Source organism: Protopterus annectens, chromosome 5.part0 (genome assembly GCF_019279795.1).
Source record: "Protopterus annectens isolate FY-2018-M chromosome 5.part0, PAN1.0, whole genome shotgun sequence".
Taxonomy (NCBI): Eukaryota; Metazoa; Chordata; order Ceratodontiformes; family Protopteridae; genus Protopterus; species Protopterus annectens.
This window is the reverse complement of record NC_056735.1, coordinates 877,976,501-878,003,751: the sequence shown is the minus strand read 5'-3', so window position 1 is coordinate 878,003,751 and position 27,251 is coordinate 877,976,501. Positions and strand designations below refer to the sequence as shown.

The following is a 27,251-nucleotide window of genomic DNA, read 5'->3' as shown; positions in this document are numbered from 1 at the left end:
GAAGGGCCTAAATGAGACTGATGCATGGTGTCAAAGCCATGGTCTTAAGCTAAATGCAAAAAAATGTGTAGTAATCCCCTTTGGAAAAAACAGAGTACCCGCAAACTACAACATAGGAGGTAATCTGCTGAAATCTGAAGAAGAAATAAGGGATCTAGGGACCCAAGTAGATAGTCAGCTTTCCTTTGATAACCATGTTGGCAAAGTGGTTAGAAAATCCTTCTATGTGACCCATCTGATCACGAAAGGGTTTGCATCAAGATCTAAGGATGTAATGGTGCCCCTCTACTCTTCCCTCATCAGACCCATTATTGAGTACAATGCACCAATTGGAATGTACCTGGCTAGACATCTCCAGCAGCTGGAGAGACCACAAAGGTACCTAACCAAGAGGATTACTGGCCTCAAACAGTTGCCCTATGCAGCACGATTGAAAAAGCTAAGACTGTTCTCTGTTGCATACCGCTTTCTCAGAGGCGATCTCTGTCTAACGTACAGAGCCATGTCCAACTCAGAATTGTTGAACATGCTCCATCTTAGCAAAACCAAATCTACTCGAGCTACACGCTCTAGGGATGTAAACCTCAACACAACAATGAATAGAACATGCTGGAGGGATAGATTCCCTTTGCAGAGACTTCCCTTACTATGGAACAGGGTCCCGATCTACACAAGACAGAGCCCCTCACTATCACTCTTCAAGAGGAACCTTGATGAGTGGATGGGTAACAGAAAGTTCACATCGGGGATCACGCCAACAGCACTACTAGATAGGGGCCAAGGGTACTAGCTGCTAGTACAAGGGTCTAGGCAACTACTAAAGGGGTGGTGAATACCGCACAATGTGGATGGGCTAATATATGCCTTCGGGCAGATATCCCAGTACCAACCTATGAACCTATGTCTCTTAAAGCCCAAGTGAAAGAATATACCTTCATAGTTGGGAAACATTTCCTTAAGTAATGATCTCATTTCGACCTGATATGAAAAGAAGCAAGCACATTCTGAAGGGGGTGGGAGGGGGAGAGATGTAAATGATGTTACTTTGAAATAAGAAATATTTCCATTACAGTGGAGTAAAGAGCACCATAGTCCAGGGAACATATTCCTTCTTGGAGACTGGGCTCTCAATACCCATTTGGAGCTGCAGGCAGTCTTCCTGGTCCTCGGAGCTTTGGAGAAATTGCTTGCAGTACACCCCAAATATGTTCTTGTTTCACTTTTGCAGTCCTGCCAGATGGAATTTCCTGCTGTGAAAGCCCTCGACTGGCCCGACTACCAGAGAAACTTTTATTTTGCCTCTCAGGCTGGCGGACACCTAAACTGATGACAGTATGCTCGTTTATAAACAGAGTCAGCCTGTGTCATCCCTTCAGTCTTTTCTTGCTGCCAGAGTCCAAAGCAGATTTCAAGTGCGTTGGTTGATCCACACCAGAGGGACATTGTCAGAAAGATAAGTACCCCGTTGGGGAACTCCGGGAGTTCTTAGACCTCCCTGAGTACAAACCTCTAGCAATTCCACCTATTCTGGAAGTAATGGAAGATGTTTTTCAGGATGCTTCCTTAAATCCTGACTCGCTTCCTTCTGCACCCAGAAAGCCTGACCAGATGTCCTTCATGGATGCATCTGCAGTACTAACAAATGGGTTGTCCTGTCGTCAGGCAGCCCTTCGGTCGGCCGGATTCCAAAGTCTGGGTCTGGCCTCGGCTGATGTCGCACTTCACCCGACGTCATAGCTGCAGTTCTTCGGGTATAAAGGCATCAGCCGACGCCATTTTCCTCAGTCTTTCTTGCCGCGTGGCGCCCGAAGCAGAAGCTGTTCGCAAGTGCCGGTCGGTCAGAACCAGAGATTACTATTACCGAAGACTTCTAAAAAGCTAAGTACCCTCATAAAGATTTCCACTCTTACTGCCTACCTTGCTTAGGCCCAGACCACGACGTAGCAGCTTGTCTAGCCTGTGCTTCTTTCACCCGACGGACACTTAGACGTCGGTCGGAATTTGCTGAGGAGTTTTTCGGCTACGCTTTTGCTTATATTATGCCGTCGGAGACTCCGACTTCGCAATTTTCTAAAAAGCGCAAGGAAAAGGACCGACACTCGCGGTCCGCGGTTTCGGCCGAAACCACGGTTAAGCCAACCGCGAGTGTCTCGGTTTCGGCTGAAACCGAGTCCACGGTCCTTCCTTCGGCCGAAAGCTTGCCTCCTACCGAGGCCTCATCCAGCATGGCACAATCTGCTTCTGAAATCCCACCTGCTGCTACAGGATCACAGGATTTATCTGATACTATTCCTTTAGATATATCTACTCCTGCACGTGGAGCTGCTAGGCCCCCTGCATCCATGTCGATTAAGGCTTTTGCCAGGGCTAAAGCAGCTAAATCTACCAAGAGTGTGCCTGCTAAGACCCCCTCTCACAGGCCTAGCTCTAGTACTCAAATGCTTAGTCTAGCAGAGGATCTTATTTCCTTGATCCGGGGATCCCAACCTCACCCTGACAGGGCCTCTCACCCACCTCCAGAGAAGAGGCCTAGAGCAGAGCCCCCTGAGCCTGTTTCTACAGATTACTCCTCTGATGATTCAGAACATACAGACCCTCCAGAGGGCCCTTATTCCCCTTATGAGGACTCTGATGCGGAAGACTCCATTCCTTCTGCCTCTCCTCCTGAGGAATTTTCTTTTGGGGAAACCTTGCATGCTATGAGGGAACAATTTCAATGGCAGGGCCAGGATTTCTCAGACTCTAGGAAAAGGCTTAGGACCTTTTTGCATTTGCCACAGCATAGGCCTTTAGCCATTCCTCCAGTACTTACTGTTGTGGATGATGCATTTAATGATGCTTGTACTGCTCCAGACTCACTTCCTCTGGCCCTGCTAAGCCCGACAGGTACTACAGGGTTCCGGACACACATTATCATTTGTATAAGGCTCCTTTTGCAGATCCTGAAACTATTTCACAGGGACCCAAGGCAGTAGCAGCTACCTCTGCCAAAAACCCCCTCCCCTCTGAAAGGGAATCCAGGGCCTTAGAGAGATGGGGTAAAAAAGTTTACACTTCTGCTACTCTTTCAGCTAGGGCCTTAAACTGTCAATTCCACATGATTCAGTATCAGGAATTTATGTTAGACCAGTTAACTAAAAAACTGTCCTCGCCTGAACCATTAGACAAAAAATCTCTTCAGGAAATGGTACATAACATTCAGCAGGTCAGTAATCATTCCTTAAAATGCGGCTATGATGCACTGGAGGCTTCCTTTAGATCAGCTATGACTGGTACAGTGATTAGAAGGCATGCATGGTTAAAAGAGCATTCCTTACCAGACCATGTTAAATCAAAGCTTCTAGATGCTCCCATGGATAAGCTCAATTTGTTTGGCCCCCCTGCACAACAGGTGCTGAAGAAGGTGGAAGAGAAAGCAAAATCTGTACAGACAGTCAAGGATTTCTTACAGGTCCAGCCTCCAAGGTTTAGTAGGAACTGGCCTTCCAAGAATTGGTCCTTTCCAGACACCAGAACACAGAGAGGCAGGAATAGGCCCAAGAAGCAGGGGCAATCCAGAGGTGCCTACAGGGGGCGTCAGTGGCAGCCCAACAATCAACGAAGTACTGCCACAGATCCAGCCACTACCACTTCCACAGGACAATCACAGTGACTTGGCTCTGAGACCGCCTACCAGGGAACAACTAGCAGCACCCTTGGGCGGAAAACTAGCCTTATTTTCGGAAAACTGGCATCACATCACAGGAGACAAATGGATTTTACAGACAATAGACCAAGGTTACAGGTTTCGCTTCCATACTCTGCCAAGGAAGAGAGGAATGCCAAACCTACCTCCAAATCAAAAGAAAAAAGCTGTAGAACAAATAGACCACTTGATAAGGATGAGAGCTATAGAAAAGGTACCGTTTATGGAACAAGGGCAAGGATTTTACTCCAGACTTTTCCTGGTGCCAAGAAAAGAAAACCAATGGAGACCTATTCTCGACCTGTCCGCTCTAAACACATATCTCATTGTTCCAAAATTCAAGATGCTGACCCTACAGCAGCTCCTTCCCATGCTGGGCAAGGAGTCTTGGCTGGTAACTCTAGATCTCAAGGAGGCATACCTGCACGTCCCCATTCGACCAAATTGCAGAAGATACCTCAGATTTCTTGCAGGATCATAGCATTATCAATTCTCAGCATTGCCCTTTGGCTTAGCTACTGCGCCCAGAGTATTCACGAAATGCCTGGCATCAGTAATTGCTTATTGCAGGCTTCAGGGGATTCAAATTTACCCTTACCTGGACGACTGCCTGTTACAAGCGGACAACAAAAACAAATTAGAAAAAGATTTGAAAAAGGTCTTTCATCTACTGCAAGCCTTGGGATACACAGTCAATATAAAAAAGTCAAGGCTGATACCATCCCAGACAATAACCTTCTTGGGTGCAGAACTGGACACTTCAAATCAAATGGCATCCCTCACAGCAGAAAAACAGAGACACCTTCCTCTCTATTTCATGGCATTAACAACGCAGAACCAGCTAACAGCAAGGAAAGTCCTGCAAGCCCTGGGTTACATGGCATCCTGCATAATATTGATTCCACATGCCAGACTACATATGAGGAAGTTGCAATGGTACCTAAGGAATTTATGGTCTCAGCACAAGCACAGCCTAGAAACCCAAATTCCAATAATTCCATGCCTGAAGCAAGAATTCCAATGGTGGGCCCAGGCCTGTCAGATGAACAAAGGATTACCCTTCCACAGGCCTCAACCAAGCCAGACTATCACCATGGACGCCTCAGACCTCGGTTGGGGGGCACACATGCTGGACAAGTGCATACAAGGCCTATGGACTCAAGAGCAGCTGAACCTCCACATAAATCAAAAGGAGATGCTGGCAGTAAAACTGGCAATCCAGGCATTCAGACCGTTTCTTCAACAGGGTCAACTGCTGATAAGGACGGACAACACCACAGTTATGTGGTACATCAACAAACAGGGAGGCACACATTCATACCCACTATGCCGGATGGCAATGGACCTCTGGAATGTGGCCCTGAGCTACAACATTCAGCTACAGGCAATATTCGTACCAGGAAAAGAAAATGTACTAGCAGACATCCTAAGCAGAACTACCACGGATGCCCACGAATGGATGCTGCATCCAGACATCTTCAAATCCATTGCAAGGAAATGGGGACTACCAGAAATAGACTTATTCGCATCCCCACACAACCACCAATTGAAAAAATTCTGCACAAGAGCATACCACCCACTTGCTTGGAAGGTGGACTCCCTCTCTTTCAGTTGGAAAAGCCTGACAGCATATGCATTCCCACCTCTTCCTTTGATGCACAAGGTGCTACTGAAGATCAAAGAAGACCGGCCAAGGATCATCCTGATAGCTCCAGACTGGCCGAGGCAGCATTGGTACCCATTACTGAGGAGTATGTCTCGGGAACAAATATGGCCTCTACCCCTAGTTCCCTTACTGCTAACACAGAACAACTTCAAAACCCTGCATCCAAACCTAAAAACGCTGCAGCTGGCTGCCTGGAACATTGCATAAGACACAATAACCCAGATTTATCTCAAAGGGTTAAGGACATTATCTTGGAGGCTCGCAGACCCTCAACAAGGAAAACTTATTCAGCAAAATGGAAAAGATATCTCATTTGGAGTGCAGCAAAAGGAGAAAATGTGTCAGTGGTAAACATAGCTAACATCCTGGAATACTTGGCAGAACTTTTCCACAATGGCCTGTCCTATTCTTCCATTAAGATTCATGCATCAGCCATTTCGGCAGAATACAACATGGATCCTCCAGTCTTCTCACACCCTCTACTCAGGCAGTTTCTGAGAGGAATTAAGAATGTAAAACCACCAAGGAAGCCACCATTGCCAGCTTGGGACTTGAACTTTGTACTAGAAAAATTGACACTCCCTCCTTTTGAACCAGCAGCAACAGCAGAATTACAGTATTTATCATGGAAAACTGCTTTCCTGCTTGCAATCACTTCAGCAAGAAGGGTTTCTGAATTACAGGCATTAATGGCAGTACAACCCTTCCTTATCTTCCATCAAGATAGAGTGTCCTTGAGAACTAATCCTACTTTTATGCCAAAGGTGGTCTCCAGGGTATCTTTAAACCAAGCTATCCACCTGCCTACTTTCTTCCCCAACCCACAGAACAGGGGAGAAAGGCTATTACATACCTTGGATGTACATAGACAATTGCGCTACTACCTGGACAGAACCAAGAACAATAGAAAAACAGACCAGTTATTGGTAGCATATGCAACAGGAATGGAAGGAAAAGCAATTTCAAAACAGACAATCTCTAAGTGGATAGGAAATTGCATTAGATTTTGTTACTCTTACCATGGGAAGACAGCTCCAAGAGTCATCAGACCTCACTCCACAAGGGCTACAGCCACTACTACAGCTTTTCTACGAGGAGTGGCTACCAAAGACATTTTAGAGGCTGCTACTTGGAGCTCCGTGCATACATTTGCCAAGCATTATAATCTACCCTTATACTCCAGATCCCGAGCAGGTTTTGCCACTGCTGTTTTGCAAGGGATCTTAGCTACACCATAATCTAATTACTACCTCCTCCCCCAGTTTGGCTATGGTATTCTACCCATTTGTTAGGACTGCAGATGCATCCATGAAGGACATAGTACAGTTTTGTACCTACCATAAATGTAGATGTCCGAAGGGTATGCATCTGCAGTCAGGATTACCCTCCCTCCTTCCCCTCTGTGGTACTCCTAGGGTATTTGCCCATCTTCTAGCTAGCTGGGGGAATCTATTATGGTGTATTTGTTTGTATATATGTACATACATGTGTAATTCTTACTTGCTGTCTGTTATTTGGAAACTTTACTTTTATCCAAATTTAGCCTTCCTAGAGGGCAGCTGGCATCTGGGGCAAGAAACACTGAGGAAAATGGCGTCGGCTGATGCCTTTATACCCGAAGAACTGCAGCTATGACGTCGGGTGAAGTGCGACATCAGCCGAGGCCAGACCCAGACTTTGGAATCCGGCCGACCGAAGGGCTGCCTGTGGACAGGACAACCCATTTGTTAGGACTGCAGATGCATACCCTTCGGACATCTACATTTATGGTAGGTACAAAACTGTACTTTTCCACTCCTCCTCCTGCTTACCAGTCAGAAATCTTGGCAGTTAATGCAGAGGGTAGACCTCCTCACATAATACAAAGGGAAGACCGTGCACCCAATCTGCAGACTTTAAACTTTCTGCTTGGATTATCCCACAACACCTAACTGCTGCACCAACTTAAGTCAACAGGTGCAAAACATTCTGAAGGAATCCAGAAGGCCTAACACTAGGAAATGTTACTCAGCCAAATGGAAAAAATTCTCTACTTGGTGCCAGATGTACCACCTTGAACCAAGCTCAGCTAACATTTTGACCACCCTGGAGTACCTGTCCAGTCTATTGGATAAATACCTTCCCTACTCCTCCATAAAAATACATGCCTCAGCCATCTCTGCTCATATTCCTCTTCTTCCTCCTATCTTCTTACACCCCACCTAAAACAATTGCTTAAGGGTGTCATTCACATTAGGTCCCCCAGGCAGAAACCCACCCCTTCATGTGATCTCAAGAATGTGCTGGAAAAATTTACTTTGCCTTCTTTTGAACCTGCATCTAATGCTTCTGTAACATTTCTCACTTGGAAGACTGCTCTTCTTTTAGCTTTTACTTCAGCTAGAAGGGTCTGTGAGTTACAGGTCTTAATGACAGTAGAGCCTTTTGTTATCTTCCATAAAGATAGGGTCTCATTCAGGACTTAACCCCTCCTTTATGCCTAAGGTGGCAACTAATGTGTCTTTGAATCAAGCCATCCATCTGCCTACCTTCTTTCCCAATCCTCAGAACAGGGAGAAAGATTACTGCACTCCTTGGATGTGCTCCAAATGTTACACATCTACCTAGACGCACAAAATCCTTAAGAAAATCAGATCAACTGTTCATAACCTTTGTCCCTGGATCTGAAAGAAAACCAACTTCTAAACAGACCATTTCTAAGTGGATTTCCCACTGTATTTTTTTCTGCTACAGCCATCACGGCAAAAAAAAAAAAAAAAAACTGATTTGGTTAGACCTCACTCTACCTGGGCCACAGCTACTTCTACAGCATTCCTTAAGGAGGTCCCTACCAAAGACATTCTGGAAGCAGCCACTTGGTCTTCTGTGCATACCTTTACAAGACACTACCACCAGGCAGCTTTCCCTAAATCCAGAGCAGGATTAGCCTCTGCAGTCCTGCAGGGATCCTGTCCTCTCCTTAATCTCCATCCACCCTCATTTAATCTTTAGGAATCTTCCCAACTACCAGGGCTGCAACAGTGAAACATGAAGAACATAGTACATTTGTGCACACTTGCCATAAATGTAGATGTTGGAGTGTATTCACTGTCGCAGTCTTTTTCCATCCCTTTTACCCCCTTAACCTACCAGGTGGGCTTAGACTCTCCAAGTATAATGACCTTGATCACTTCCTCATGCTGCCCTGGGTTAGGTACCCCCTTTCTTTATTCACCTATGCTTGACTCCAGGCTCCTCCTACATGGGGCCAAGAATATACTGAAGTGATGACGCAGTCTGGCTCCCTTTACACCTGAGTGTACTGATATAAAGTTTAGGTATCCACCAGCCTAGGAGGCAAAAAAGTTTTTGTGGTAGTTGGGCTGGCTGAGGGCTTTCAGGACAGGAAATCCCAACTGTCAGGACTGCAATAGTGAATACACTCGATCATCTACATTTATGGTAACTGTACATGACTGTACTCTCTCTGTGACAACCTGTACACTGTGTGGTATCTGAACAAGCTAAGGCACATGTAGATTTACACCTTGTGCAGGGAAGGGATGGATATCTGGCAGTGGACCATAGACGGTCATTACTGTCCCACTTCACATCCCGGGGAGGTGAACTTGCTGGTGGACAGTCTGGATCAATCCTCTGTACCCATCTTGGAGCTGTAGATTCAGAAGCTTTTTCTTGGCAAGATCTTATGGAAGTTGGGCACTTCATAGATTGTATAACATAGTTTTTCCACTGTTCTCATTGTAGCAAGACTGTGGGTAGTACACTGTAGACATCTTTTCCACTCCATGGCAAGATAGATTCCAGTACATTTCCCAGTATTCCTAGAGGGTCCTATACCTTGTCAGAAAGTACAGAATAGAAGAATCAAAACTAATTCACAGTGCCATATTCAAGAAGTATGTGATTTCAGACTAAAGGGTCACTACAGATGCAAGGTAATATTGTGACAGTAGTCAGGGGATCCTCCACAATTAGAACAGCTGTCTACACCTTTGAAACTGGCTTCCATTTTAGAACCTCTAATTCTGTTGGAAATTCCAAGTGGAATGTCATAGGATGTTTCTCTAGCTGAGTGGAACAGTAACTGTTACAGCTGCAGGTTGTCACTTTATGGACCGTCCTATTTCAGGCACTTGTATTATCATTCCACAGTAAAGGATGCATGCTTCATTTCTGGCTGTCTTGTCCATCATGACATTTTTATAAGGACAACATTTTGTCCCAGCACCATATATTCGAATAGTTCTTTAAAGGAGTTCTGCATCTCCACATACTTGGCCCCCTCCCTGGAATGTGAACTGTTTCCTCTTCAGATGCACTAATTTGATGGAATTTGTTTCTTGAAAAATGCCTACTAAGGCCATCACCTCTTTGTGCAAACTCTGAGCTGCAGACCTTCCTGTGTAGAGAGCCATGTCTTTCACAAGGATTGTGTTTTTTCTAGGACTAACCCACATTTTATCCATAAAGTGACTTCTCAGTTTTCCAAAGACCAGTCCATTTGTTCCCTATTTTTGCTGGGGCAGAAACAGCACACCTTGGTGTGCTGCATCATCACTTCAGGTTTTACATGAAGGAAATGCATGAGTTTAGGAAGACTGAAGCTATTCATTGCTGCTCCATGTTGGGAACCAATAGTCAACAAGCAAACCATTCCAAGTGGGGTGCCAACTGCATTATCTTGGATTATATTGGACTCTAGTCTGAAGAAGGTGGGGAGAATTTCCCTACCGAAAGCGCTCATTCAATAAATTGTCCGTGCTCTGTTTTTTGGTACCAGTTCCTTCTTTTTTCCACCTTTTGTCTTTGGAGTTCAGTTTTAAGTGTTTTATTTCACTTTGCCAACTGCATTATCTTTAACCATCACGTGACAAATCACAAATTGAAAAATGCTGCTGTTTGAGGCCATGCCTGTGGAGGCATGGCTTCAAGACCGTCTCCACTGCATACATCTTCACTGCAGCGTATTGGTTTTCAGTGTATGCAGTTACCAAACATTATTATATCAACTGTAACTCTAGAAAGTATGGGTTCTTTTGGTACTAATATAGTTTAGAATATGGTCCTTGCACTGTTAACCAGCTCCTTCCACCTGGCGGCTAATGCTTGGTATTAACCCAGAAGGTCCTGTTGTAGATCAGCTGAAACTGTAAGGCATACTTGTTGTCTACTAACAGTAACCTGCATTTGTGAGTCAAACACTCTACCACTTTTCTTCCAAGTGCAGGCAACTCCTTCATTCAAACTAAACCTTTGGAGTTTTGTGCAAGTTGCGTAAGTATGTTTGTATAATACTTTTTAGTAGTGTAGGAGGTAAAGCTTTGTATTTCTTAATTGACAGGACTGCATCTCCTGATTTCAGGGCTGAACTGGTGGATTGTGAGACAAGGAGTGCTTATGTAGCCAGTGTGTTATATGATATGCAATGATACTCGGTACACACATTTGGTATATTACAAAATGTTGTTGGTAAAAAGAATGAAGTCATTTAAGGACCCATTAAGGAAAAGCCCCTCTTACATCAACTGATGTAGCCAGAAATTTTTTTCATTTTAACATTGTAGGTTTCTGATCTTCATTGTTGATTTTCTGGAAGTCTATTCGCTCAGTGGCTGTGTGAAAACTTGAAGAGCCATAGACATAGGGCTACTTATTTAGTTTGCTTGTAAAGTGAGTAACCCCAGCCAGAAGAGCTTTGAAGAAAGAATTGTGATTGAAAAAGAGGAATATAGTTCTTGTTCTGTTATGGAGAGTCATGTCTTAGATCAACCAATTAAAAAGAATGTACCTGCTGTTTTCTTTTTAACATGTAGTGTACTGTCTTATTCACATATGTGAAACATTTGTGAAGTTATCTATTTTTGTATACAGTTAATCTTTAAAACTTTTCTTACCATGATCCTATATTTTCAGAGTAAAAACGATTTTGCCGTCTCAAAAAATGTCTTGCCAACCCTGGAATTCACAGCAACATAAATAATAATTACATCAAATCTGCCATATTTTCTCCCTATCTGCTACTAACTTTCCTTGAGCTGCTTTTTTTGTCAATTAAAGTGTATTTCTTTAAAAAAAGTAAACAACATGAACACGGTTCTTACCTCAGAGATCTCTTCCCAAAATACATTCTTCCCTTGCTCTCTTTCTGAAATAAATTTAATGCCTTGAAAATAAAAGTGTACCTACCTTCATAACATAAGATAAAATCAGATAAAACATCAAGAATGTTTAAATTCATTTTAACATTCTTCTTCTGTTTTGGCTTTCCTTCATGTTTACTGTCTTAAGTTAATAGTTTGCATCTGTTTTAGTTGTTTTTAGGTCATTTACTCATTTTAAATTGGTGATGTTATGTGATCCTATCTCGCCTACATTCAATACTGATGGGCTCGGAGCCGATCCCTTGGCTACGACTCGGCACGCTATGCTATAGAGTGAGGCCTCTTATTGGCTGAGCTATTTCTTATCCCAGGATGCACCACCACTAATCCCCCAGATCTCGTTTGCCGCTTACTAAGCTAGGACGTGGTCTCAACTTGGCTGGGCTAAGTACTACTTTATTTAGGCTTTTCCTGTCAGGAATTTGCTTATTTTGAACCCAAAAGCTGTTTTAACAGCTATTGTTGTGATACGAATGTGTTTTGCGTAGTTTTATTGAGGAATTTGTGTTTTTTTTTTTTTCGTCAGGGAAGGTTTCCCGTTTTAGTTAGAGGGGCCTTCCCCTTTTGCTATTTGCTATTCTAGCATTTGTTTGTGGGTCAAGTACCCGTTTAAGTTAGAGGGTCTTGACCCTCTCTTTCTGTGTTTTTTGTTTAACTGTATTTAAAAAAAAAAAAAAAAAAAAACTTGGTATTTCTTTCATATTTAAACTGCTAGTTTTTGGTGCAGACATGTCAAAAGAACATAGACCCTCCGGGTTTAAAAAGTGCACGAGGTGTGGTTATAAGATGTCCATAACGGACGACCACTCCTCGTGCGTTTATTGCTTAGGCGCCAAGCACCTACAAGAGTCATGTAGCGTGTCACGCCTTTTCATCAAGAGTCCTCAAGGAGAGGAAGAACAAATTAATCCTAAAAGGTTTGATAAAGCCTTCCTTCGAGGAGGCTTTATCTTTATCTTCCTCTCCTTCAAAAAAGAAAAAAGCGTCGGCTCCGACCAGTCTGTCGGAACCGACTGCCAAAAAACCTAGGCAGGCTTCTCCATCGGCTCCACGGACTTCGGAGCCGAGGGCGGAATGGTCTGCCTCAATGCCTCCAGTCTCAACCCCTCTGGTTTCGGAGCCGAGGACTGGGGCATCGAGAGGCGGGTCACCTTCATCGGCTCCACTGATATTGGAGCCGATGAAGGTTGCCGGCTCAGACTCTTCCCCTTCGGCGCCGAAGTCCTCATCGGCACCGAGGGAAATTGCCCTGAGATCTCCCTCGGAACTAATAATTATTGAATCCATTCGGAGCCGGTCCCCTAGTCCTGTGGAGCCGATGGAGAAATCGATTCGGACCCGATCGGTATCGTCCAGATCCTCCAAGATGTCTGATTCGGACATCGACAGGGTGCTCCTAAGACTCTTCCAGTCTCCGGTGTTCCAAAAGCTAGTTTCGGCTCCAGCCCATTCGGCTTCGGAGCCGATGGTCCACCTTCCTATTATGGTTCCTCCTCCAACAGCCTCGGCACCGTTGGAGCCGGTGCTGGTGGAACCGGTGGAGGTTTTAGGGTCGGGCCCGACCCTTACTCCAACTCCGGCTCTTGAGTCGGAGTTCGCACGTGGACTTCTTCCGTCGGCCCGGGTGCTTCGGGATTGATGTTTTCGGTCCCAAGTCTTCCTCTTGGTGCGTCGGCGGCGGGAGTGCTGTCTACCGTCGTGACCACGGAGGTGGGACCCTCCTGGGATTCTGGTGGTCCCGCCTTCAGGGCTATGAGGAGTGCGTTAGCCAAATCATCTTTGGCTACCTCCACGGTCTCCCCAGCTCCTTCCCTGCATACCGAGACTGGGTCTTTGGCAGTCCCCCTGTCCTTGGACAGCGGAGCCCCGGGGCCTGAGGTTACCCCCACTGGGGTTTCCCCCCCTCCTGGAGGTCCTTCTGAAGCTTCTTCGGAAGAAACCCCCAGGAAAAGATCGTGCAAGAGGAAGCACGTTGACTCCCCTGATGAGTCTCTTACATCAGACACTGATCTCGATGATGCAGAGGGGTCCCCTAAGTCGTCCTCGGATGATGTCTCCTTTGCAGACATCCTGGAAGCCCTTAAACAACGAGGCAGCTGGCAGTCCAAACCCCCTTCTGCTGATGAGTCGGTGTTCCTTAAGGCCTTCAGGGCTCAGCCCTCCACCTCCTGGGTGTCTCCGCCCTTCGACGTGCTCTTGGATTTGATCTGTCAAGGGCTGGGAACACCCAGACTCTGTGGAACCGGTGCCTGCTCGTCCTAATAAATTCCTCTCGGCACCCCCTGAAAAAGAGTTTCTAACTAAAGGTGTGGCTGTAGATGCTTTGGTGGTGGCATCTGCTACCCAGCAAGATGTAGCAGAGGCTTCGACGTCCGTCCATCCTCCTAATAAGGAGTCTAGGAGCATGGATCGGTACGGAAAGCGCACCCTAAGTTCAGCGGCCTTTACATTAAGGTCCTTGAACTACCTTACGCACTTTACCAGATTTCAGAGGGATCTGATTAAAGAGCTTTCCTGCCTGAGGAGCTGGCCCAGACGGTTGGCTCTCAGCTGGCTACATTATCGTCCATTTCAAACTCGTCCATGAGGCTCATTTCTTATGCGGCCGAAGGGGCGAGTAGAGCGGCGAGTACAGGCATTGCTCTACGGAGACAAGCCTGGCTACGCCTGTGTCATTTCGCGGAGGCCTTTAAGTCTTCCTTTGCCGACGCCCCCTTTGATGGGTCCTCCCTGTTTGGACCCAAGGTAAAGGACACACTGACCCGCTGCGAACAGGAGGGTAAGACTCTGACTGCCGTAGGGGCACGATTTTCCACTCCCTTCGGCCTTATCCCAAGGCTAAAGAGGAGGGAAAATGTGGTTCCGTAGATCTCAGAAGCCTTACCCTCTCAGCAGGATGATCCCCTTCCAGAGGCAGGGAGGGGAAATTCTTCCGGAAGACGCCGTCCCAGAGGCGGCAGAGGCCCTCGCAACACTGGAGACAGCGAGTCCTTTCGTGGCTCTTCAGCCTTTCACAGTCCCTGAGGGATTGCCTGACTGTGTAGCTCCGGAGCCAGTCGGGGGTCGTTTTTCGAGGCACCTAGAAGCCTGGGAAGGTATCACTCAGGACCGATGGGTGCTTCGAATTATCGCCGGAGGTTACTCCATCCCTTTCTTTCACTCTCCACCTCAGTCCAAAAAAATCCCGGACCCACCACCCAGTCAACGGGAAACTGCAGCCTCAGAAGTTTCAAAGCTGCTGCAAAAAGGAGTCATCCAACTGGTCCCCGCAGACCAGATCGGATTAGGGACTTACTCAAGATTCTTTTTGGTGCCAAAAAAGACAGGGGACTTGAGACCCATTTTAGATCTCAGCATTCTAAACCGTTCAGTCAAAAAGTCCAAGTTCCGAATGGTCACCCTACAAGCCATTCTCCCATTGCTGGAGAAAGGTGTTTGGATGTGCTCCATAGATCTCAAGGACGCTTATTACCATATCATGGTACATCAAGCGTCCAGGAGACATCTGCGCTTCAGCCTAGGAGGCAGTCATTTTCAGTTCCGCGCGCTGCCCTTTGTTCTTACCACAGCCCCCCAGGGTGTTCACCAAATGTTTGGCGGTCGTGACTGCTCACCTGAGAAGTCTAGGATTCCAGGTGTTTCCATATCTAGACGACTGGCTCCTAACTGCCACCTCCGAGCATCTACTATTGCGGAGCCTACAAGCCACTATTTCACTGGGCAATTCCCTTGGAATCACCTTCAATTGGCCAAAGTCTGTATTGCTGCCTTCTCAACGCATAAGATTCATAGGAGTAGAGATAGACTCAAACCAAATGCGGGTCTATCTACCTACAGACAGAATACAAACCATTCAGGCTCAAGTTCGAGCCTTACTTCCCAGATCCAAAGCCCCAGCCAGAGTGGTCCTGCAGCTACTGGGTTCCATGTCCGCCACGGTTCTTCTAGTTCCCCTGGCAAGGTTGCACATGAGAATTCTCCATTGGCTTCTTTCAGCTCAGTGGTCCTTTCAGGAACTCCTTCTCAGTCACCTCATATGGATCACGGAAACCTGCAAACGGGACCTTCGCTGGTGGCTAGTGCCCTCCAATCTGGATCAGGGACGACCCTTTGTTCCACCTCCTCCTGCGGCCACTTTGACCACGGACGCCTCCCAGATGGGGTGGGGGGGGCATTCCCTGGGCAGGTCAGTCCAAGGCAAATGGCACTCAGAAGAGACCCTACTTCATATCAACATCCTAGAAATGAGGGCGGTGCTTCTGTCCCTTCAAGCCCTTCACAATTACCTCCCTCAGGGCGTAATTGCCGTTCACTCAGACAACAAACAGGGAGGGACCAGATCCTATCCTCTTTGCAGAGAGGCCATGAGAGTTTGGGAATGGGCAGTGTCGACCAAACGCTTTCTAGTGGCTACTCATATCCCGGGCAAGTCCAATGTGATAGCCGACAGACTGAGCAGAACCATCCTCTCTCCTCACGAATGGTCTCTGAACATTACAGTTGCAGATCAGATATTCAGCAAATGGGGAGTTCCGTGTTGCGACCTCTTCGCGACTCCACTAAATGCGAAGTGCAAAACGTTCTTCTCCCTCGCTCCGGGGAAGAGCCCCATGGACGCACTAGCCCGTCCTTGGCCCACCGGCTTGCTTTATGCCTTCCCCCCAGTTCCTCTCCTTCCCAGGGTGATCCAAAAGGCATCTCTCTTGGGGAGCAAAATGATCTTAGTTGCTCCTTACTGGCCTCGTCAAGTATGGTTCCCCTATCTTCGGAAGTATGCTCTGGAGGGTCCATGGTTCCTGGATCAGATCCCAGACCTTTTGATTCATCAGTCGGGACTATTCCACCAGTCCCTACACACCTTAAAATTGATGGCTTGGCTCCTCCTCTTCCGACTATAGTAAGGAGTCATACATTGGATCCAGAAGTTGTACACATCTTATCTTCGGCCCACAAGTCTACTACAAAGAAATTGTATTCTAGCAAATGGAAAAGATTTGCTATTTGGGCTCAACTCCGGGGCCTGGATCCCATCACTATTCCCGTATCAGAAGTACTGAAATTTCTAACTTCTCTTTTTAATCAAGGTTCTTCAGTCTCTACCATCAAGGTTCAATTGGCAGCTATTTCCAATTTTCACGAATCTATAAACCCACGTTTAATGAGCAACAGATTGTGTAAGACCTTCTTGAAAGGTGCTGCGCTTTTAAGACCTCCGATTTCTCATCCTGCTCCTCCATGGGATCTCGATGTGGTGTTACGCGCCTTAACTTCCTTCCCCTTCGAACTGGCAGCGACATGTGATTTAAAATTTCTATCGTGGAAGACTGCCTTTCTGGTGGCAATTACTTCTGCCAGGAGGGTTTCAGAGCTTCAAGCTTTGTCCGTAAAACCTCCGTACTTGGTTTTTCACAAAGACAGAGTATCTCTCAGGCCAAATCCTTCCTTTGTCCCTAAAGTCTGTTCCAGTTTCTGCCTACAGCAATCATTAGAACTTCCAGTCTTCTTTCCGAAGTATTCTAACAAGGCGGAATTCATATTCCACACATTGGATGTCCACAGGCAGTTGCGTTTTTATTTAGATAGGACCAAACAAACAAGGAAAACAGATCAGTTGTTTGTATCCTTTGCAGATAATAAATTGGGCAAAGCCGTCACAAAGGTCACTATTGCCAAATGGATTAGGGACTGTATTACTCAAGCTTATTCTTATTCTAACAAAGAACTTACCACCTCTGTCAAAGCTCATTCTACAAGGGCTATGGCTACTTGATAGCATTTCATTCTAAGCTTGCCATTAGTGACATTTGTGCTTGGCTACATGGTCTTCCCGCACTTTCATTTCCCACTACAAATTGGATGTGGCATCTAGAGGACGAGCTTCATTTGGTTCCACAGTACTCAGGAGTGTTTTCCAATGAGCCACCCAGGATTTAGGTGCTAGGGGCTGTCCCATCAGTATTGAATGTAGGCGAGATAGGATCACATAACATCTTTTAGTTATGTACTTACCATAACTTTAGATGTTTGGGATCCATCTCGCCTACATTCCTAATAACCACCCTCCTTCCCCCTTCCTTGGAGATCAGAGGATATCAGAAGGTCCGAATCCTGTTGTTTCATCTTGAAACATCTAACAATGTTATATAAACAAGTTGTGCATGTGTGCATGAATGCGGACAAACAAGATCTGGGGGATTAGTGGTGGTGCATCCTGGGATAAGAAATAGCTCAGCCAATAAGAGGCTTCGCTCTATAGCATAGCGTGCAGAGTCGGAGCCGAGGGATCGGCTCCGAGCCCATCAGTATTGAATGTAGGCGAGATGGATCCCAAACATCTAAAGTTATGGTAAGTACATAACTAAAAGTTTTTGTTTATGACCCTGCAGCATCTGGAGAATATTGTACATTTTTTGAGCATTTATTCGGTCATTTCAGTAAATAGCTGCACTGTTTTTGCATTTTACGTGATCTAACTTTTGAAATTAAATCCTGGATGTTAAGTTGTCAAACTCGCCTTCATTCTTGCTGGATGGGTTCGGAGCCGATCCTCGGCTCCGACTCGGCACTTGCTAAGCTCGAGAGCTAATTTTACCAGCTTGAGGCAACCCTATATCCCATGATGCAAGGCGTGACTACCCAGATCTCGTTTGCCGCTTAGCGTACGGGTGTCTTCTTTTGCCAGCTCAGGTATTGTCATATATTTAGCTTTAAAGAATAGCTTAAAATTTCCTTTATATTTCTCTTAGTCACTGATTTAGCTAATATCTTAGCCCTCTTTTCTTAACCCTATACCCATTTTAGCCCTTCTGGGTAGAGTTTATTCCCTTCCCCCTTTTTAGGCCTTAAGCCTCCCTTCCCTTTTCCTGTCAGGGAGTGTTTGTGTTTGTGTATGTGGTAGTCAGTTCACTGTCTTTAGTTTAGTGTTTGTGTGGACTTGTGTGAATTGGTGATTTAATTTTGTTTAGTGTAAATTTTTTCTTAGCTATGTCTAAGGAATCAAAGGTCTCAGGCTTCAAGAAGTGTGACTCGTGCTGTCAGAAGATGTCTCTGATAGACGGTCACACTTCTTGTGTCTATTGCTTGGGACCTCTACATCAGCAGGACTCCTGTGCTATCTGTCATTCTTTCAGCCAGAGAGTCCTGCAGGAACATAGGAACAAGCTGATCCTACGAGGCATATTGAAGCCGGAGAGCTCCCCGACCAAGTCCAGGTCGGGGAAGCCCTCTAAGCCACCTAAGCCCCCGGCTTTAAGTTCTAAGCCTTCGGCGGTGGCGCCGACTCCTTCTAAGTCGAGATCGGCTCCGGCCGAAGCTGATCCTTCTCCTATGGAGCTTTTTGTATCGGCGCCGATCGGCTCCGATACAACTGTTTCTAAGCCGATGTCGGCTCCGGCTGGAGCCGACATTCCTTTGATCCAGACTGGAGCCGAGAAGTTATCTGCTCCGACTGGAACCGAGGGGTCCTCGGCTCCGATGGCTCCGACAAGGAAGAGATCTCGGTCTCCATCCCTGGAGTCGATTCGTTCGGCTCCGGGATCTCCTCTACATTCGGAGCGGAGCCATCGGAGCCGATCTTCTAGGTCTTCCAGGCTCTCAGGCCATGACTTGGAGAGAGTGGTAAGCAGACTGCTGAAATCACAGGCACTGGCCCAGATGCTCCATAGCCCGTCTCAGCAGACTACCGCTATCAGTCATCCTCCTGAAATTCCTCCTTCGACTCTCCTTCAGAGTTCGGAGCCGGAGATTCTCGGAACTTTGACTGTTGGTGCGTCGGAGCCGATACCACCCCTTTCGGCTCCGTCGTCTTCGACTCCGATTTCCTCCATGAGACCTTCCTTGGAGGGATCCGGCCGTCGGGTCTCCCTCGTCGGCTCCGAGGGGGCGAGTGGCATCGGACCCTTGTCCGACCCCATTCTCCCTCTCGGAGCTTCGACGCTGGTGAGCTCGGCACCGACATCGGCCTCGGAGCCTTCTCTTTCGGCGGGGCCGGGAGTTCCTGTTTCTTCGGAGCGGGAGCTCTCTGGCCTCCCTGGAAGGGGAGCCTTTGAGGTGATGAGGAGTGTTCTAGCCCCTGAGCTGAGTCAACAGTCAGTTCCATTAGCTCCTCCCTCTTCGGTGCCTGCTGATATCTCTTCCCACTCTCTTGCTCCCGGACCCAGAGATCCATCGCCCCAGGTTTCCCCACTGGGAAGAACTTCCTCTTCCGAGGTTTCTCCTGATCCTTCGGGGGAACCCCCGCGTAAGAGGACGTGCAAGAGGAAGCACACAGACTCCCCTGAGTCTACGACATCAGATACTGACTTAGATGAGTCGGAGGGATCCCCAAGGTCCCCCTCTGAGGATGTCTCCTTTTCGGACATCCTGGAACTCCAGAGGGGGAACTGGCCTTCCCTTAACCCCTCCGAGGATGAGTCAGTATACCTGGAGGCTTTTGGATCTCGACCCTCCACCTCCTGGGTGTCTCCACCTTTCGACCCTCTCATGGAAGTGGTGGCTCGAAAGGCGTGGGCGGCCCCAGATTCTGTGGAACCAGTCCCCAGGAGGCCTTCTAAATTTATCACGGCCCCTGCAGACAAACAGTTTCTCACCAAGGGTGTCCCTGTTGATGCCATGTTGGTGGCGGCTGCCACCAAGAAGGAACTTGCCGATCCTTCTGTACCTGTCCATCCTCCTAACAAGGAGTCTAGGACCATGGATAGGTACGGTAAGCGGATGTTTTCTTCAGCGACCTTCGCTATGCGCTCGCTGAATTATCTGTGTCACTTTACCCAGCTTCAGAGAGATATTCTCAAGGAACTAGGTGAGGTAGTACAGGATCCGTCAGCTGCTGGGGCTTAAGAAAAAATTGCCTCGCAGCTGGGAATCCTAAATTCCATAACAAACTCCTCCATGCGGCTCATTTCTTATGCAGCCGATGGAGCGAGTAGAGCCGCAGGCACAGGAGTGGCCCTTAGGCGTCAGTCCTGGATGTGGCTTTGTAACTTCGCAGACCCCTTTAAGGCATCCTTCACAAATACTCCCTTCGATGGTTCGGCTTTGTTTGGACCTCAGGTGAAGGACACTTTGACCAGATGCGAACAAGACGGCAAGACTCTTTCTGCCGTAGGAGTCCATTTCTCCACCCCTTCAAGGCCTTATCCTAAAGGTCAGAAGGGAGGGAAAATGTGGTTCCGTAAATCTCAGGGAGTCACGCCTGACGCACGTGGTCAGTTAATCCCCCGGAGGCAGAGGGGGTAATAACAATAGACGCCGCCCTAGGGGCAGAGGGGGTCCGCAGAATCAGGGTAGCAGAGAGCCTCTCTCTATCAAACCCTTCCAGTATCCCTGAGGTGTTGCCCGACTGTTCACCCTTGGAGGCAGTCGGGGGAAGATTGTTGCTGTACCCAACAGCCTGGCTTTCCCTTTCTCAAGACAATTGGGTACAGTCGATCATATCTGAGGGTTACAAAATCCCTTTCGAAAAAAATCCCGTTCCTCAAAAGGTATCCCTCCCAGACGTTTCACCCAGTCTAAGGGAGTTTTCAAAGCTGGAGGTATCAAAACTTATAGCAAAAAGAGCCATCCATCCAGTTCCAGCAGACCAAGTAGGATCCGGGATCTACTCAAGATTCTTTTTGGTTCCCAAAAAAACGGGAGATTTTAGACCAATTCTAGACCTCAGCAGACTAAACAAGTTTGTCAAAAAGGCAAGATTCCGGATGGTCACACTTCAGTCCATTTTACCCTTTCTAGGCAAGGACAACTGGATGTGCTCAGTAGACCTTCAGGATGCGTACTATCACATAAAAATTCACAGGCGCTCCAGAAGGTTTCTCCGCTTTCGGCTGGGGACCAGTCACTTTCAATTCAGAGCCCTGCCCTTTGGTCTCACTACAGCCCCCAGAGTGTTCACCAAATGTATGGCAGCGGTCACGGCTCACCTGAGGCATCAAGGATTCCAGGTGTTTCCGTATCTAGACGACTGGCTCCTCTCTGCCACCACCAGGCATCAACTTCTCCAGGCCAGAGACTACACTCTTCACATTTGCAGTCAGTTAGGGATTTCCATAAACTTCGAAAAGTCTTCCTTGTTACCTTGCCAATCTATTACCTTTATAGGCGCAGAACTAGACACTGTTCGGATGTCAGCAAGACTCGCAGATCAAAGAATTCTGGACATCCAAAGATATGTTCAGATCATCCTGCTCAGCAAAAAGATCAGGGCCAGATTTGTCCTGAAGGTACTAGGACTCATGGCGGCTGCCATCATACTTCTTCCCTTGGCTCGCTTCCACATGCGTCTACTGCAATGGATGTTGTTTACCCAGTGGTCCTTCCAGCAGCTTCCCATGCGCCACGAGATCATGGTGACACAATCTTGCAAGAGTCACCTAGCCTGGTGGATGTCTTCCCCTCAGGTCCACCAGGGCCGACCGTTTGTTCCCCCGGCCCCGGTTGCCACAGTCACATTAGATGCCTCTCTGATCGGGTGGGGGGGCATTATCAAGGCAGGATGGTCCATGGGACTTGGCAACCCTTCGAATACCACCTGCACATAAATGTCCTAGAGATGAGAGCAGTGCTTTTAACGTTGCAAGCCCTCAACGACTTTCTTCCTTTAGGAACTATTGCAGTTCAGACGGACAACATGTCCGTAGTATGGTACATCAACAAACAGGGCGGGACCAAGTCCTATCCACTGTGTCGAGAAGCTCTCAGACTATGGCAATGGGCAATCTCCTCTCATCGGTTTCTGATAGCAACGCATATCCCCGGGAAATCCAACTTCATAGCGGACAGATTGAGCAGAGCTATTCTCATGCCTCACGAGTGATCTCTCAAACAATCAGTAGTGGAAGAGATTTTTCAGAAGTGGGGCTTTCCATGCTGCGACCTTTTTGCTACACCCCAAAACAGCAAATGCCCAGACTTCTTCTCCCTCTTTCCACTCCCAGGCCATCCCCCCAGAGACGCTCTAACCCAGGATTGGCCCCGGGGACTTCTTTATGCCTTTCCTCCATTCCCCTTGATACCTCAAGTGATTCAGAAAGCTACCACTTTGAGAACCAAGTTGATTCTCATTGCCCCTTACTGGCCTCGACAAGTTTGGTTTCCGTTCCTACATCGCCATCTCTTGGTACAGCCTTGGCATCTGGACCCAGTTCCAGATCTTCTGACCCACCAATCGGGTCAGCTGCACCAGTCCATTCGTTCTCTCAACCTCACTGCTTCGGGTCAGCTGCACCAGTCCATTCGTTCTCTCAACCTCACTGCTTGGTTGCTCCACTTCCTTCATTAGCCAGGCTTCCTATGATTTCTAATCCCATACAGGATATCATAGTAGCTTCTCTAAAGTCCTCTACCAGAAGGATTTATGCTAGTAAATAGCAGCATTTTTCCTTCTGGGCAAAGTCCAGGGACATAGATCCCTTTACTGCTCCAGTTCAGTCAGTCTTGGACTTCCTAGCTGAGATATTTCACTCTGGCTCTTCTTCTTCGACAGTTAAAGTCCAGCTGGCAGCTATCTCAAATTTTCATGTTGGCTTAGCGGACCAGAACATTATGTCTCACAAGCTTTGCAAAGCCTTTCTAAGAGGGATCTTTCTACTTAAACCCCCGATTAAGGATCCTCCACCGCAATGGGACCTGAATTTAATGCTGACATCCTTAATTCTTTCCCCCTTTGAACCGGCTGCTACATGCTCATTAAAATTTCTTTCTTGGAAGACAATTTTTCTGGTTGCTATTACTTCGGCTAGGAGAGTGTCTGAACTTCATGCTCTCTGTGTCCGACCCCCCTACTTGGTCTTCCACAAGGATAGAGTATCTCTAAGAACTAATCCATCCTTCTTGCCCAAGGTTGCTTCCCAGACGAATCTTAACCAGTCTATTGATCTTCCAGTATTTTTCCCAAATTATTCTGACAGAGCGGAACAAAAACTGCATTATTTAGATGTTCATCGCCAACTCAGGTACTACTTGGACAGAACAAAACAATTCAGAAAATCTGATTAGCTTTTTCTTTCATATGCAGAAAATAGAAAAGGTCTCCCGGTCTCCAAGGTGACCTTATCGAGATGGCTGTCTTCCACTATTTCCTATGTTTATCTCCTTAGCGGCAAAGAGCTGCCTTCTAAACCAAAGGCACATTCTACCAGAGGCCTAGCCACATCTACAGCCTTTTAGGCTAGGCTACCTATTGACACCATTTGTGCAGCAGCCACTTGGGCCACACCTCATACCTTTGTCTCACATTACAAATTGGACTTGGCCTCCAGGGACAGAGCTAGGTTTGGTTCCACAGTTCTCAAGAGTCTGTTCCATTGAGCCACCCAGGATAGAGGTGCTAGGGACGCGGTCCCATCCAGCAAGAATGAAGGCGAGTTTGACAACTTAACATTAAGAAGTTATGTACCTACCATAACGTTCCATGTTAGTTGTCTTCTCTCGCCTTCTTTCTTGCGTCCCTCCCTCCTTTCCCCCTAGCCTGGACAGACCTTGAGGTTGTACTATTCTCTGGAGTGGGTTTTATTCTTCCTATGGACTCAAGTTATCATTGGTCACTAGTTTTAGTGGTCCCCCTTTGTTATATTTCCACATTTGGTCACTTTCTTCCTCCTCCTGTTGGAAGAAGGTAATGGGCATATTTCTATAGCTACCAAATGAGATCTGGTTAGTCACGCCTTGCATCATGGGATATAGGGTTGCCTCGAGCTGGTAAAATTAGCTCTCGAGCTTAGCAAGTGCCAAGTCGGAGCCAAGGATCGGCTCCGAACCCATCCAGCAAGAAAGAAGGCGAGAGAAGACGAATAACATGGAACATTATGGTAGGTACATAACTTCTTATTATTTACTATATGAAGATAAAATCAGATAAAACATCAAGAATGTTTAAGTTCATTTTAACATTCTTTTTCTGTTTTGGCTTTCCTTCATGTTTACTGTCTTAAGTTAATAGTTTGCATCTGTTTTAGTTGTTTTTAGGTCATTTACTCATTTTAAATTGGTGTTTTTGTTTGACCCTGCAGCATCTGGAGAATATTGTACATTTTTTGAGCATTTATTCGGTCATTTCAGTAAATAGCTGCACTGTTTTTGCATTTTACGTGATCTAACTTTTGAAATTAAATCCTGGTTATCCTTTAATGAGAGAAATAGAGAACCAGGTTGAGCTGCACAAGTTCTGATTGCAGGGTTGCCAGATGTCCTTATTTGAGCGGGACTGTCCCAAGAAAAGCAGCCCAATCTTGAGTCCCGCACTGTCTGTTAAAATTACGGCAAAACGGTTTCCGCTTTGTGATTTTTGATTGACTCATATACCGGCATATGGGCCAGTCATAAATTGCAAAGTAAAGCCACTTCTGTTCAATGAGAAAAAGCGAGTCGTTCCGCATTGAACAGAAGAGGCTCTCGTGTGCGATTTTTAATTGGCTGTTTTTTTTTTTGTCCCTTGGTCCCTACCTGCCTGTTTAGAAATCTGGCAATCCTGACTTCAAGTAACAATCAGATTTTCAGTACCACACAACAGCGCACTAAACATACCTAAACCACAAAGGCCTCCTAAATGTAATCTAAGAAACCTGTACCCTTGGCAAACTCACAAACACACAACACAGGCAGCACCTACCATGAAACGCACATCAAGAGTCGCATTGTCTCAAGTCAAAAGCCAATAAGGCAAGCCTGCACACAATCCAGTATCCTAGCAGTAGGTGACATTGTAGTGAGGCACAGTGGTGCACCACTTACTAAGCTGTGCAAGGATCTTGATCACTTGTCTACCAGGTGCCAGTATTCGCAACATAATGCATGCATTTTACTATATGAAGAGAGACATAATTGAGTTCTTAGTATATGTGTCTGAGGCAGGTATGAACCTTGCCTTGAGCAGCATTCTGCCATCGCCAATAATTTTTCAGCAGTACAAACAAAAACATTGACTTCAACGACTGGCTTAGCTTTTGGTGCCATTCAAATGGTATACAGTGTATGTGTGTGTGTATGTCAGCTTGGGAGAAGATGGCAGACAAGTCTTAAATGTTTTGCTGAGGATTGCTTGCAGCTGTGCCCCAAGGCTTTTTATATTGGCTAAATCTTTGCCCACTTCCAGTAATACTCTTTTTCAATTTCAGTATCATAAAGTGTCCAGTATAACAAAGCAGAAGCTGGATAACATATAAAGGTATTGCTGTTCAATGTTAGGAGCCCTAACAAAAAACTCCATTTCCCTGCAGTTTTTTTTTTACTTTGGAAAGCATTAATATATATGCATCATAATGGACAACCTGGTTCAAGAGCAATGACAGAGCTCCATCAGTGCAGGGTTTCAATGCCTGCCTTGTGTTCAGGCCCAACCGCACTAGATGAAGGCACTAAAGGTGGTGGTGTATCCATATTCTTAAAAAATATTTCACCTGTAGACTTGTTAGACAGTGTAATGACCTGAAACTCCTACCCATCCAACAAAACTCCTTGTCATGTCATAGCAAACTATAAGGCCCTCCTCAAACCATTTATTCTTCCCAAGTAGTATGAAATCCGTATGTATTAAGCCAAACACCATTTCCCTAGGTGACTTCAACTGTCTCTCTATTAGCTAGGAGACTTGCACGTCCTGAAACGTGTGTGCCCAGAAATGTCTGGTTTTCATTAGTACAAACTCTCTGGAGCAGGTAGTCAGTACTCCAGCCAAGAGTATTAAAATCCTTTACCTGCTGCATACCGGTATGGGACAGCAATAGTTGTGACTTCGTCCCTGGTTAAAATTGACCACAGATCAGTAACATTTACCATTAGACTGAAGCAAAAAGTATCTTTCAATGTCAGAGACTATGGTAAGGCAGATCAACTAAAATCTGGCTAAGTTCAAAATCCCCTTTAAACTTGCCATGACTTACAGAATCTTTATTGCCAAAATCTATGCACAAGTAAATAACTTGTTAGACACAGCTGTCCCCTTTTGAAGTAAATACAAAGCCAAATTTAAAAATAAATCCTTATGGTGGAACCCAAATATAAACAGGCTGTATATAATAAAAGAAAAAATAGTCTTTGCACTCAAAAATAAATGTAACCCTCACGATGCCAAGCACTGTCTTGCAAAACCTATAAGAAATCAACCAAATCCAGGTGTAAAATAAAATGGTCACCCACAAAGCTTTTTTTTAACTATTTTAGAAACTTCAGAAACAATGCCCTGTACTCTGGCCCAGGGAAAATAGCCAGTCTACTGGTGGACCAGTTTAGCTCAAAATTTATCTCATCGCCATCCTGTTTTCCTAGAGCACATACCTGTCCCCCCCAATCTCTCAAGAACAAGTCCTCAAGGCAGACCCGATAGCATATAAGGCTGTGTACTGGCCAGTGTGAAACAGGACTTGTTAGACTCCCTGCAGAAGCTGTTTAGTATCAACCTCCAAACAGGCTTCATGCCGGATGAAAGAAGGACACCAACAGTCATCCATTGTACAAAGGTGGGGTATCACTGGACCCAGGTAAGTATAGACCCATAAGCCTGACCAACCTTGCTTACAGTCATCTGTAGGACCATAGAAGAGATCAGTATGAAATTAATTAATAGGGAGGTAGATAGCCTACAGACAACCAAAAACCAGTTCAGATTTGTCAAGGGCAGATCCTGTCTAGTTAACCTGGTCATTTTCTTCAAGGAGGTTATTGAAGCAATGGATGACAACATATTAGTAAACCAGTTCAGATTTGTCAAGGGCAGATCCTGTCTAGTTAACCTGGTCATTTT

At 46.3% G+C, this 27,251-nt stretch overlaps 1 protein-coding gene across 2 annotated transcripts in view; it reads left to right on the top strand.

Moving 5' to 3' along the window:
* RNF169 (ring finger protein 169) overlaps window positions 1-27,251 on the top strand; it is a 689,470-nt gene that overhangs the window by 502,450 nt on the left and 159,769 nt on the right. The gene's annotated exons all lie outside the window — the stretch shown is intronic.